The 12486-nt window shown below is 46.5% G+C and overlaps 1 protein-coding gene across 1 annotated transcript in view; it reads right to left on the bottom strand.

The window, feature by feature from the left end:
- Positions 1–12486, bottom strand: part of sema5ba (sema domain, seven thrombospondin repeats (type 1 and type 1-like), transmembrane domain (TM) and short cytoplasmic domain, (semaphorin) 5Ba) — a 278339-nt gene that overhangs the window by 161338 nt on the left and 104515 nt on the right. Inside the window, exon 2 of the mRNA XM_080199511.1 lies at positions 3155–3202. The gene's annotated coding sequence lies outside the window, so the exon portion shown is untranslated. The remainder of the gene's footprint in view (positions 1–3154; positions 3203–12486) is intronic.

The following is a 12486-nucleotide window of genomic DNA, read 5'->3' on the forward strand; positions in this document are numbered from 1 at the left end:
AACACACACAAACTCACATACAAGCACACATACACACACACTCACACAAGTACATTCACACACACTCACAAACACATTCACAAACACACTCACACACACGCACACGCACACACACACACACATGCACACACACACAGACACACACAATCACACACACGAGCACACTTACAAACACACAAACACAGACTCACATGCACACACTCACATGCATGCACACAGACACATGCACACACACACACACACACAATCACACGCACACACACACACGCACACACAATCACACACACACGCACACACAATCACACACACACACATACACACACACACAATCACACGCACACACACACACACATATACACACACACACATACAATCACACACACACACACACGCACACACAATCACACACACACACATACACACACACACAATCACACGCACACACACACACACACAATCACACGCGCACACACACACACGCACACACAATCACACACACACATACACACACACACAATCACACGCACACACACACACACACATATACACACACATACACACAATCACACACATTCACACAAAATAAACTTCAACTGAGTTTTTTTTTGATTCTGGCACAGAACCTCTGTCATTACAAAGAGCTTTGGAACGAGAATCTGAGAGAATGAGTTTGTACAGGATCCAGCTCGATGAATTGAAATGTTTGTGGTACATCGCGATTTGCCGCTCAAACCTGACTCGTACCTCGGCAAACTCCTTGACCCCCTTGCAGATGGATTTCGGAGACATGGCAGGGCTAGAACTCGAACTTTGTGAGATGGCGCGGAATGGCCAATAACAACTTGGCAACCCATTTCACACTTTGTCCCTTTTCTCTTTCAAGCCTGGGCTTCACCTGCCAATTATGGGCCCAAGTGATTCCTCTCTGCCAGGTGGGAGCGCCTGGCAATGATGAGGTTGGTTCAACTGGGATGCCGCCCATTGATGATCAGCCAACTGGCACTGTCTCCACATGAAGAGACGCCATTTGGGAAGATGCTGCAGGGTAAACTGGCAGCGAAGTGACTACATGGCTGGAAGGGCCATTATCTTCAGGAGAGGAGGGAAAAGCAACAGGAGTGAGGAAATTGTAAATATGCACATTTCAAATATGCAGCGTGGCATTGAAACTGTGACCTATTAGACATAAGCCGGAGACTCAAGCATTGGTTAACTTGCTCTGAATCGTGGAGCTGCCCCAGGTTACGATAGTGCAGTGAAACAAAGTAAGGTTCAAACTCCACCAGTGAACTGACAGGACAATCAGACACATTGCAGGGCAAGGGAAAAGATCTCAAACTCCACCAAGCCTAAAACTCTGGCTGTTGGGTCAAGATGTGGAGATGCCGGCGTTGGACTGGGGTAAACACAACAAGAAGTCTCACAACACCAGGTTAAAGTCCAACAGGTTTATGTGGTAGTGAACCCCGAAAGGGGCAAACCCCGAAAGCTAGCGGCGTTTACTACCAAATAAACCTGTTGGACTTTAACCTGGTGTTGTGAGACATCTTCCTGGAACAAGCCCAGGCAAGTCTGAGTGAGTCTCCAACTTGGGAAAAGATGTTGACTATCTACCTTATCTATGCCCTTCATTATTTTGTAGACCTCTATAAAAGCACTCCAAAGCCTCCTACGCTCCAGAGAATAAAGACCCAATCTATCCAGCCTCTCCTTATAACTCAAACCATCAATACCTGTAGCATCCTCATAAATATTTTCTGCACTGTCTCTAGTTTAATAATATCCTTTCTATAATTGAAGTGGTGGAGGCTACCTCGCTAAATATTTTTAAGACGCAGGTTGATGGGTTCTTGATAAGAGAGGGGATTAAGGGTTATGGGGAGAGGGCGGGAATGTGGAACTGAGCCAAGACAGATCAGCCATGATCTTATTGAATGGCGGGGCAGGCTCGAAGGGCTAGTTGGCCTACTCCTGCTCCTAGTTCTTCTGTTCTTATGTTCTTATGTAATAGGGTGACCAGAACGGTACACAATGTTCCAAGTGTGGCCTTACTAATGTCTTGTACAGCTTCAACAAGACATCCCAGGGTGCACCTAAGGGTGCATCTAACAAGGGTGCATCTTACAATTATAGTGGTCCAAGAAGGCACTTCTCCACACCTTCTCATGGACAATCAGGAATGAACACTAAATGTTGGCCTTACTAGATGTGCCCACATCTCATGAACGAATGAAAAAAAGCTGGATTAAGCTCAATTCAATCATATTTGATACCCCCTCAATTACAATCACTCAATATGAGGGATTGAAATTGTTACAGAGGCTGTCAAAACCTATAAGTCTCTACTCTCCCAAGCCAGAGGGATTGGGAAAGAAAAAAGAAAAGGGGGAGGTATAAAAACACACCAGAATTGTAGGCAACGAGTATATCACAACCCCAAATGTCAATCCTTTCACCCAATGCATTGGGGAGGATTGCTACCTCTCTCACCTTAATTGTACCTGGTACTGACCAATCATCTCATTAGCTATCGAAAGCATGGTGGCACAGTGGTTAGCACCACTGCCTCACAGCACCAGGGACCCGGGTTCGATTCCCGGCTTGGGTCCCTGTCTGCATGGAGTCTACATGTTCTCCCTGTGTCTGCGTGGGTTTTTTCTGGGTGCTCCAGTTTCCTCCTACAATCTGAAAGATGTGCTGGTTCGGTGCATTGGCCATGCTAAGTTCTCCCTCAGTGTACCCGAACAGTCACTGGAGTGTGATGACTCGGGGATTTTCATAGTAACTTCACTGCAGTGTTAACGTAAGCCTATATGTGACACTAATTAATAAACAAATAAAACAACAGTGGGATGGCTAACATACCACATCACACCTTTCAAACAAACCTCCCTTCTTCCTCACTAAGTCACTTTCTCTTTTCTGTGAATAACCTCTATGTCAGATTTGCCAAGTTTCTGGCACTGGGGCCCCAGACTTTTACAAATGAATCGTAGCAACGTGACCAGTAAAAAAGCGAACTAATTCTCCATGCCTTGCCCACAATGAGGTATGCTAAATTGGGATGACTAATGATGGCCCAAAGACTTGTGAACCCAGAAGACAGGATTTACTAATCTGCGGGAACGAGAAGTTTCTGAAGCTCTTGTCGTACCTGCATCACAAGTGTGTCGTAACTCTCGCCCGGACACTCCCGAATGACCTGGAAGGTAAAATAGGAAAACTCCATTGGTAAAATGTCTCCTTCAGTTTGAATCAGATTAAAAGAGAGCCGTAAAGTAACTACTGCACAGAAGGAGGCCATTCAGCCCATCGACTCCAGGCTCTGTTCCATTATGCCCACTCTCTCTCTGTAACCCTGTATCCTCAAGTGCCCATCCAATTTCCATTCAAAATCATTGACTATCTCCACTTTCACCAACCATGTAGGCAGCAGGTTCCAGATCATTATCAACCACTAACGAAAAATGTTCTTCCTCACATTTATCCCCCCTCTTTACCCAAAGCCTTAAATCTCTAACACCTCATCCTTGTACCATCAGCGAAATGGTAACAGCTTTTCTTTATCCACTTTATCTAAGCTTCCACCTTCATCAAATCTCCCCCTGATGTGCTTTGCTTCAAGGAGAATGACTTCACCCCTTCCCTGCCCCTGCGCACCTCCCTCAGCTTCCAACGCCTAACCTTGTAGCTAAAATTCCTTGTTCCTGGAAAGTCGGATGCCCAGTGAAAAGGAACATCAACAGTAAAGGATTGCGCCAATTGTAACGATCCCATTACACGCTTGGAATTTGCTTTAACAGAGGGGTAGTAAAATGAACCGAGTAACTTGATCTCTATCCTTGTTGGAAGTCATTGCAGTTCAACAGGCTCTGAGCTATCTCGATATCTCACCTGAGCAAACATATTTGCAATGGTCAGTGGAGGCAACAGCAAGCAAGAAACTTAAAGATTATTGATTAGTCACAAGTAAGGCTTCATTGCAATGAGGTTACTGTGAAATTTCCCTAGTCGCCACATTCCGGCACCTGTTCAGGACGAGAACCTAACCAGCACATCTTTCAGGCAGTGGGAGGAAACCCACGCAGACACGGGGAGAATGTGCAAACTCCACACAGACAGTGACCCAAACCAGAATCGAACCCAGGTCCCTGGTGCTGTGGGGCAGCGATGCTAACCATTGTGCCACCGTACTGCCCAAATGAAGCTCTTTCCTCAGTTTGAGACATTCCAAAGTATTCTATTGTCAATGAAGTACTTTTTCTGATGCATACTGACTATCGTAATGAAGGGGCAGCCAATTTGTGCACAGCAAGCTCCCACCAACACCAATATGCTAACTCCCAGAAGGCATTCAGTTGGGGTTGTTCAGGACAATCTAGATGTTGAGCCTTTGAATATTTTAGAGACAGAGTTGGATAGATTCCTGATTAACAAGGGATTATCAAGTGGCAATATGGGATTGAGTTTAAAATCTGATCAGCCATGATCTTACTGAATGGCAGAGCAGGCTCGAGAGGCCAGGTGGCCTACTCCTGCTCCTAATTTGCATGTTCATATGCTTGCATGGTCATTATTTCCCCTCACTGAGAGGAAATCAGCGTAATAAATATACTTTGTTGTATTTTGTTCCACTGTTCTCCAGTGGTGGGTCTGTGATCTCAATGCCCTAGGTTGCTAGTCCAAATTTGTAACTATAGAAACACTAGAAGATAGGAGCAGGAGCAGGCCATTCAGCCTATCAAGCCTGCTCCGTCATTCCATATGATTATGGCTGATCCTCAATCTCAAATCCATATTCCTGCTTTCTTCTCACCCCTCTTTGTTGCCATTAAAATCAAAACATTTATCTATCTCTTTCTTGAATGCACTCAGTGACTTGACCTCCATGACCTTCTGTGGTAGAGAATTCCAAGGTTCACTACCCACTGAGTGAAGAAAGTTTTCCTCATCTCAGTCCTAAATGATTTATCCCATATCCTGAGACTGTCACCTAGTTACAGGTTCCCAAAGCAGGGAAAACATCCTCCCTGCATCTAGTCTGTCCAGCCCTGTTAGAATTTTATTTACTTCAATCAGATCTCCTCTCATCCCTCTAAATGCAGACCCTTTCAAACCAACCTCTCCTCATAGGACAATCCCACTGACCCCGGTATTAACCTGGTGAACTTGCGTCGCACTCCCTCTATGGCAAGTATATCCTTTCTTAGGTAAGGAGACCAAAACTGCACACAGTAATCCAGGTGTGGTCTCACCGAGACCCTGTATAACTGCAGTAGGAAATCCCTACTTCTGAACTCAAATCTTCTTGCAATGAAGGTCACAAATCACTTGCCTTCCCAATTGCTTGTTGTACCTGCCTCTCTGTTTTAGAAAAAATTATTAGGGATAGGATTTATAGTTATTTGGAGTGTAATGAATTGATTAGAAATAGTCAGCATGGTTTTGTAGCGGGTAGGTCGTGCCTTACTAACCTTATTGAGTTTTTTGAGAAGGTGACCAAAGAGGTGGATGGGGGCAAGGCAGTTGACGTGGTATACATGGATTTTAGTAAGGCGTTCGATAAGGTTCACCATGGTAGGCTTCTGCAGAAAATGCAGATGTATGGGATTGTGGGTAATCTAGGAAGTTGGATCAGGAATTGGCTATCAGATAGGAGACAGAGGGTGGTGGTGGATGGTAAATATTCATCATGGAGTACAGTTACGAGTGGTGTGCCTCAGGGATCTGTTTTGGGGCCACTGTTGTTTGTAATTTTTATTAATGATCTGGATGAGGGTATAGTTGGGTGGATTAGTAAATTTGCTGATGACACCAAAGTTGGAGGTGTGGTAGATTGTGAGGAAGGGTGTCATAGTCTGCAGGGAGACTTAGATAGGTTGCAGAGCTGGGCCGAGAGGTGGCGGATGGAATTTAATGCGGAGAAGTGTGAGGTAATTCACTTTGGTAGGAGCAACAGATGTGTCGAGTATAGGGCTAACGGGAGGACTTTGAATAGTGTGGATGAACAGAGGGATCTAGGTGTGTGTGTACATAGATCCCTGAAAGTTGGGAATCAAGTAGATAAGGTTGTTAAGAAGGCGTACGGTGTCTTGGCGTTTATTGGTAGGGGGATTGAATTTAGGAGTCGCAGTGTAATGTTGCAACTGTACACTACTCTAGTGCGGCCGCACTTGGAGTACTGTGTGCAGTTCTGGTCCCCGCATTACAAGAAGGATGTGGAGGCGTTGGAGAGGGTGCAGAGGAGGTTTACTAGGATGTTGCCTGGTATGGTGGGGAGGTCCTATGAGGAGAGACTGAGGGATTTAGGGTTGTTTTCGTTGGAAAGAAGGCGGCTAAGAGGGGATCTTATTGAAACATATAAGATGATTAGAGGTTTAGATAGGGTGGATAGTGATAGCCTTTTTCCTCGGATGGAGAAAGCTAGCACGAGGGGGCATGGCTTTAAATTAAGGGGGGGTAGCTACAGGACGGATGTCAGGGGTAGGTTCTTTACCCAGCGGGTGGTGAGGGATTGGAATGCCCTGCCTGCTGCAGTTGTAAATGCGTCTAGTTTGGGGGCGTTTAAGAGATCTCTGGATAGGTTTATGGACGAAAAGGGATTGGTATAGGCTAGTGGGTCATTGTTTTTGTAACTGGTCGGCGCAACATCGTGGGCCGAAGGGCCTGTTCTGCGCTGTAATGTTCTATGTTCTATGTTCTATGTTCACTGACTGGTGTACAAGGACATCAGATCCCTCTGTACATCCACACTTCTCAATATATCACTATTTAAATAATACTTTTCCTTTCTGTTTTTCACACCAAAGTGTACAATTTCACATTTAGCCACATTGTACTGCATCTGGTTCACCCACTTACTCAACTTGTCTAAATCACCTTGAAGCCTCCTTGTATCCTCCTCACAACTCACAATTCTGCCCAGTTTTGTGTTATCAGCAAACTTGGAAATGTTACATTTGGCTCCCTCATTTAGATATATTGTGAATAGCTGGGGCCCTCGCAGTGATCCCTGCAGTGCCCCACTAGCCATTGCCCACCACTCAGAAAAAGACCCATTTATTCCCACTCTCTGTTTCCTGTCTATCAACCAATTCTTAATCCATGCCACATTGGCTAGCACTGCTGCTTCACAGCGCCAGGGACCTGGTTCGATTCCCGGCTTGGGTCACTATCTGTAGAGTCTGCACATTCTCCCTGTGTCTTCGTGGGTTTCATCCAGCTGCTCCTGTTTCCTCCCACAGTCTGCATTGGCCATGCTAAATTTTCCCTCAGTGTTACACGAACAGGCACCAGAGTGTGAGGACTGGGGGATTTTCACAGTAACTTAATGGCAATATCAATGTAAGCCTACTTGTGACTGTAAATAAACTTTACATTATCCCCATCCCATGTACTTTGTTTTGCCTACCAATCCCTTATGTGGAACCTTATCAAACGTCTTCTGAAACTCCAAATACACAACATCCATTGGTTCTCCCTTATCTATTCTATTAATTATATCCTCAAAACCCTCCAGTAGATTTGTAAAGAATGATTTGCCTTTCAGAAACCCATTAGGCTTTGTTCAATCCCATTAATGTTCTCCAAATGTTCTGTCATCAAGTCTTTTATAGTAGAGTCTAGCCTCTTTTAGAATACAGTGCAGAAGGAGGCCATTCAGCCCACTGAGACTGCACCGATAACAATCCCACCCAGGCCCTATCCCCACAACCATTCTTACCCAGTCTGGCCTACATATGACTCCAGACTCATGACTCTAAGTGTCTCTTACAAACTGCCGAACAAGCCACCCATTTCACAGGCAATTATGGCTGGGCAACAAATGCTGGTCTCGCCATGAAAGAATTAATTCCTTTTGAAACAGGGTGGTGGAAATAGGTTCAATGTAAGCCTACTCGTGACGATAAATAAACTTTACATTACCCCCATCCCATGTACTTTGTTTTGCCCATCAATCCCTTACGTGGGACCTTATCAAAAGTCTCCTGAAACTCAAATGGAAATTGGATGAACACTTGGAGGAGAAAGAAGATTGCAAGATGATAAGGAAAGAGCGAGGGAGAGGAACTTGCTGGACAATTCTTCAACAGATCCCTGCAGGATCTGCAGGTAGGGGGTGCCACGGTGGCACAGTGGTTGGCACCACTGCCTCATAGTGCCAGGGATCCGGGTTCAATTCCAGCCTCGGGTCACTGTCTGTGTGGAGTTTGCATGGCTTCCTCCGGGTGTTCTGATTTCCTCCCACAGTCCAAAGACGTGCAGGTTAGGTGGATTAGCCATGCTAAATTGACCCTAGTGTCAGGGAGATCAGCAGGGTAAATATGTGGGGTTAGGGGAATAGAGCTAAGAGTCAACTGCACTGTCATGCCATGGGTCTGGAGTGATATGGAGGCCAGATCAGGTAAGGACGTTTGTGGGGATAGGGTCCAGGGTGGGATTGTGGTCAGTGCAGACTCGATGGGCTGACTGGCCTCCTTCAGCACTGTAGAGATTCCATGAGATCCACACTAACCTGATGGGCTGAATGAGCTGCTTCAGTACTGCACTGATCTATAGAAAAGACCAAGATCCCCCTGACTCTTGCGACAGCGAGACAGTTAAACCACACAAAGAAACGTAGCTTTCTTCATGGTGAAAAACCCTCCTGGGGTTTACGTGACCAGCAGAGGGTTAAATTGTCCAATCCATGGGCTAGCATTTTCTGATCAGGATTAGTGAGGATTCGGGATGCACTCGCTCCTGTAATTTGCATGCAATTATTTCATGCTTTCTTTTGGCCTCTCTCCCCCCCGCCATCCGCCCCCCAGGAATTCCTGTACTTTACAGCCTGAATCGCAGATCGTGGATGAAAGAGGTTTTGCAGTGTTCGTAGGTTTAATTTGAAATAATAATGAGCTGATTGTTATCTTCAATTTGGCATTAACCCAACCTGTAAGCAGCATAATTGCAACCTGCAGCTGCAACCAAATCTTTGCTGGCAGCTGTATGTCTCTCAGCTGTTTGTTTGAAGGACAAGCTAACTTTCCCCTCCTCTCTGGAACGTGCTCGGGTTCGGTTCCCTTGGACGTGGTCGCCGTCCCCCTCCGGAGCAGCAGGTTATTCCTCCGTAGGCCCCTCAGAGACAAGCTAATCCTGGCTGTCCGCAGCAGCCAGATGGATGGGAGCTGGGAACAGGAACCTCGGATGATTTTTCCCCCCTTCCCACTCTACCCATTTGAGTTTGGTCAGCAGCGCAGGGCAGGCAGTGGCCAAGTGGGTTCAACGCAGACTCCTCCCTCAGGGGTTCCCAGCCTGAAGGTGCCACATGCGTAGGGCAAGAAGACAGATCCGGCATCCAACCCAGCCAGCCCCGGGATTGAACCCCGCGCTACTGGCATCAATCTGATTCACATCGGCCATCCAATGGGGCCAATCGCCAACCCCTCCCCAACAGCGCCATTTTCTTTGGTAACATCCTCTTTTACAAGCATGTTGGGAGTCTGGAGCTATGGACGGTAGAGTATGGGAGAGGTCCACTTTCTTGTGGATCTCTCCCACTCTTGAGGAATTTCTCCAGCTAGAGGGTGGTGACAGAGGGTAATGGAGGCCAGGTCATCCAGTGCATTCAAGACAAAGTTAGCTAGGTTCTTGATTTTTAAGAGAGTCAAAGATTACAGGGAGAAGGCTAGAGAGTGGGGTTGAGAAACATATCAGTCATGATTGAATGGTGGAGCAGACTCGATGGGCCGTATGACCTAATTCTGCTCCTATACCTGATGGTCTTACCACCTGCCATTGCCGTACGATTGATAGATTAACAAGTTGATGCTCACCCTGTCTGGCCATTTTATAAATGTACCTTCCTCGAGCATCAAGTCTTGGGACAGCGGGACTTGAGTTTCTGGCTCCGAGGCAGGAACGCTACCCATTGTGCCACAGGACCTCTTAACACCTGGGTCAATGGCTTGAGGTGTCAACATCAGCGGAGGCTGAGACTTACATCTTTTTTTAAAAAACTCACTCGTGGAATATGAGCACCATTATCAAGGGCAGCGTTTATTACGCATTGCCTTATCCTCCTTTACACCCACAGTGCTGCCTCTCTGCACCTCAGGAGCAGAATCAGGCCACTCTGCGCATCGAGTCTGCTCCGCCATTCAATCAAGGCTGAAATATTCCTCAACCCCATTCTCCTGCCTTTTTCCCGTGACCTTTGACTCTCTTACCAATCAAGAACCCATCTATCTCTGTCCTAAATACACTCAATGGCCTGGTCTCCTCAGCCTTTTGTGCCAGTGAATTCTGTAGATTTGCCACCCTCTGGCTGAAGAAATTCCTGAAGTGTGGGAGAATTCCGTGTGATAAAGAAAGTGGAGCCTCCACCGTCCGTAGCTCCAGGCTGCCAACGTGCTTGTAAAAGTGGATGTTGCCACGGGAAATGGGGCTGCTGAGGATTGACCCCGTGGTGTGGATGGCCGGTGTGGACCAGATTGGTGCCAACAGCGTGGGGTCCAATCCCGCTGCCGCGTCTCTTCTAAGATCCTCCTTAAAATTTGGCCAAATCTTGGCCAAATCCCTTTCTCTGAGCCAAGTTCTGTCTGATGAAGCTCCTGTGAAGCATGCTGGGACATCTTACTGTGTCAAAGGTGTTATATAAATGCAAGCTGTTGCGTATGAAGTCTTCGGTTTCACTAGCTCCTGTGGCGTGGAATTCCAAACGGAACCATCTCTCCCGTTTATCCCCACTCTTTAGGAATGCCAATTTACCTGGCTTGTTACCTCATAAACCCAAACTTGATTGACTGCCTGATTTTCTTTTCCCAATACACCAGCACATCCTGAAAACTAATCTTCCTTCAGCACTTTCTTTCGGTTTCCCTTCACATTACATTTTTGAATGAACAGTTTAATCAATTCTAATTATCACTATCAACATATATTAAAAAGAACGTTGTTGCTTGGTAACTTGTTTCGCAAGGGCAGGTTTACTGGGCCTGTAAACAAAGTGAAGCTGATCAGGCGAGCATTTGAGGCTGTCTAAATGTTCCCACTTGAAGGGAAGTCTAATTACTGCAGAAGGATTTCTTGGCGCATCAGAAAGGCAGCCTGTTAGCAGTGCTAACTTAATCGCGGCAGCCAAAATGGCGGACAGCAGGCCTTTCGCTGCCGGTCCCAATTGCGTCAGCAAATCAGTCAAGTCCAAGAGTAGCCCCCTCCCCCACCAAAGCGACCTCACTCCCTCTTCATTTCAGAAGACACTCATCGCAAGGAAGAACAGGGAAACGTGCGTCAGGAACAAGGCCAAGCGAGGCCCGACAATCTTGGTACCTCTGCATATATGCAATGGGCTCCAGGATCTCAATGCCTGTTATGGAGGGCATTAACTATGAGAAGAGGTTGGGGAAATTTAAGAACATAAGAAATGGGAGCAGGAGTAGGCCATCTAGCCCTTCGAGCCTGCCCCGCCATTCAAGAAGATCATGGCTGATCTAAAGTGGATCAGTTCCACTTTCCCGCTTTCTCCCCATAACCCTTAATTCCCCTGTCTATCAGAAATCTATCTATCCGTGACTTAAATATATTCAGCGAGGTAGCCTCCACCACTTCAATGGGTAGAGAATTCCAGAGACTCACCACCCTTTGAGTGAAGAAGTTCCTCCTCAACTCCGATCTAAACTGCACCCCGCCCCCCGTTATTTACAGGCTGTGCCCTCTAGTTCTGCTATCCTTTCTAAGTGGGAAGAATCTCCACCTCAATTTGGTTTGTTCTCACTGGAACGTAGGTTGAGGGGCCAGATTATGAGGGACATGGGCAGAGTGGATAGTCAGAAGCTTTTTCCCAGGGTGGAAGAGTCAATTGCTCAGTGGCATAGGTTTAAGGTGCGAGGGATGAGGTTTAAAAGAGAGGTATGAGGCAAGTTTTTTTACACAGAGGGTAGTGGGTGCCTGGAATTCGCTGCTGGGGGAGGTAATAAAAGTGGATATGATAGTGACCTTTGAGGGGCATCTGGGCAAATAGATGAATAGGATGGGAATAGAGAGGTACAGTCCCCAGAAGGGTGGGAGGTTTTAGTTCAGTCAGGCAGCATAGTCGGTACAGGCTTGGAGTGCTGTAATTTTCTTTGTTCTTTTGCAATCTCGCCCATGCAGTCCATTGTGCCTGGGCTAACACTAGCCCTACACGAGAGCTATCAAATCCTATTATGTGGAACCACTTTTGATTTGATTCGATTCATTATTATCACATGTATTGGGATACAGTGAAAAGTATTGTTTCTTGCGCGTTATACAGACAAAGCACACCATTCGTAGAGTATGGCATGGAAACGAAAAGGACAGGGTGCAGAATATGGTGTTACAGTCATGGCTAGGCTGTAAAGAAAGAACTCAGGAGTCTGACAGCAGCAGGGAAGAAGCTGAATGCAAAAGCCACTAGCTTCCGGAGCGCTGGTTGCCTGACGAAGGGACAGCCAGCGCTCCAAAAGCTAGTGGCTTTTGCTACCA

The sequence above is a fragment of the Carcharhinus amblyrhynchos genome, chromosome 11 (genome assembly GCF_965287045.1).
Source record: "Carcharhinus amblyrhynchos chromosome 11, sCarAmb.v2.hapA, whole genome shotgun sequence".
Classification (NCBI taxonomy): domain Eukaryota; kingdom Metazoa; phylum Chordata; class Chondrichthyes; order Carcharhiniformes; family Carcharhinidae; genus Carcharhinus; species Carcharhinus amblyrhynchos.